This window comes from Trichomycterus rosablanca, unplaced genomic scaffold (genome assembly GCF_030014385.1).
Source record: "Trichomycterus rosablanca isolate fTriRos1 unplaced genomic scaffold, fTriRos1.hap1 scaffold_386, whole genome shotgun sequence".
NCBI classification, from domain to species: domain Eukaryota; kingdom Metazoa; phylum Chordata; class Actinopteri; order Siluriformes; family Trichomycteridae; genus Trichomycterus; species Trichomycterus rosablanca.
The window spans coordinates 12,501-15,000 of NW_026947214.1; positions in this window are offsets into that span (position 1 = coordinate 12,501).

The window sequence follows — 2,500 nt, forward strand, 5'->3', positions numbered from 1 at the left end:
GACCCCGGGGTGGATTTCGGACTTAGACGAATTTTGACTGGGTATGAAGACCCAGCCGAAAATTCACCCAGGCCACAGGCCCGGCCTGCCCAGAGGGAGGGCCTGCCCTGCTGCGGAGGTGGTGAACCCCGGGGTGGATTTCGGGCTTAGACAAATTTTGACTGGGTATGAAGACCCAGCCGATAATCACCCAGGCGATCCGCCGAGCCTGCCCAGAGGGAGGCCCTGCCGAAAGTTTTCCAGGAGGCCGAAAATTCACCCAGGCCACAGGCCCAGCCTGCCCAGGGAGAGAGGCTGCCTGCCCGGGGAGAGATGGGGCCTGCCCAGCCGCTCTGGTGGTGGTGGTGGTGGTGGTGGTGGTGGTGACCCCGGGGTGGATTTTGGACTTTGACAAAATCTCACCGAAAAGGGGACGCTCGCCCAGGGGAGCCGCCGCCCGTGCCCAGGGAGGGGGCGGACCCTGCCGAAAGTTTTCCAGGAGGCCGAAAATTCACCCAGGCCACAGGCCCAGCCTGCCCAGGGAGAGAGGCTGCCTGCCCGGGGAGAGATGGGGCCTGCCCAGCCGCTCTGGTGGTGGTGGTGGTGGTGGTGGTGGTGGTGACCCCGGGGTGGATTTTGGACTTTGACAAAATCTCACCGAAAAGGGGACGCTCGCCCAGGGGAGCCGCCGCCCGTGCCCAGGGAGGGGGCGGACCCTGCCGAAAGTTTTCCAGGAGGCCGAAAATTCACCCAGGCCACAGGCCCAGCCTGCCCAGGGAGAGAGGCTGCCTGCCCGGGGAGAGATGGGGCCTGCCCAGCCGCTCTGGTGGTGGTGGTGGTGGTGGTGGTGGTGGTGACCCCGGGGTGGATTTTGGACTTTGACAAAATCTCACCGAAAAGGGGACGCTCACCCAGGGGAGCCGCCGCCCGTGCCCAGGGAGGGGGCGGACCCTGCCGAAAGTTTTCCAGGAGGCCGAAAATTCACCCAGGCCACAGGCCCAGCCTGCCCAGGGAGAGAGGCTGCCTGCCCGGGGAGAGATGGGGCCTGCCCAGCCGCTCTGGTGGTGGTGGTGGTGGTGGTGGTGGTGGTGGTGACCCCGGGGTGGATTTTGGACTTTGACAAAATCTCACCGAAAAGGGGACGCTCACCCAGGGGAGCCGCCGCCCGTGCCCAGGGAGGGGGCGGACCCTGCCGAAAGTTTTCCAGGAGGCCGAAAATTCACCCAGGCCACAGGCCCAGCCTGCCCAGGGAGAGAGGCTGCCTGCCCGGGGAGAGATGGGGCCTGCCCAGCCGCTCTGGTGGTGGTGACGACCCCTGGGCGGGTTTTGGACAAATTTCCGCTGGAAAAAGACCGTTTCACCCATGGGAACTGCTGGCCCCTGCCCAGCGAGAGAGGGAGAGAGAGAGAGAGAGAGAGAGAGAGAGAGAGAGAGAGAGAGAGAGAGAGAGAGGGGGGAGGGGGCTGCCCTTCTGCTCTGGTGGTGAGGGTCTGCTTGCCCCTGCCAAGAGACAGGGCCTTCCCTGCCCCTCTGCTGTGCTTGGGGGTGGATCTGCCGTACACTACCCGAGCACCTCACAGTTCACAGACACATAGACCATCTTTGAAAACACTAGTTAAGTGCAAACACACATAGCTTAGCTACAAAAGACAAGGGGTTAGCTCAGGATTGTTTACGATGTATGTATGTTTGATACTCTGCTATTTTTAGGAGGGATATTCTCTGTGTTTCATCGTTTAAATGCTTGTGCTGCGGTGGAAACAGGTAAGACCGACAGGGGAGAATTTATGAGACAATAGGAGCCATGCAGAGAAGCAGGAGCTATGGGCCCCTTCTGAATATCTGCAGCTCCGTCTGGTGGAGGACAACCTGAACAGACTTCCTGTAGAAGCTACGCACCTATTGTTTTTATTTTTCTCGTTTTTGATTTCCTATTTTTAAATTGCTTTATTTTGTTTTTCTATTCTTATTTTATTTTTTATTTTTTGTTTGTTTGTTTGTTTGGTTTAGGGGTAGGAGCTGTTGCGATAGGTACGGTTCCTTTAGTTTAACTAGCAACCTTTTTATTTTTAGATACCTTTTATTGTAAAAAATTCAGCCCAGTGGCCATGTAGTCAGAAGGGGTTAAATTGGGGGTTGCCGACAGCTATCCTTTTCTCCTGGAATCTAGAAACACCTAACCTATAGTTAAAAGTTAAGATGCTTTCAAGGGGTTATATATATATATATATATATATATATATATATATATATATACAGTATATATACATTTAAATATACATTTATATAAACACATTATAAAATATATAAAAAACACAAGATGTTTTTAATGTTGACTTTATTACATGAAAGAAGCTTCACTCCAAACTAGGGTACAATGCACTACTTAAGGCATTACAGCATTTTCGAGCAATGAACCCTTTTCCGATCCAGTTTGCAGGAAAGCTTTATTGCTTAAGAACGCTTCGTCTTGCCATCACTTCCCACTGTCAACAACCACCACCACAATCTGTTTGATTCT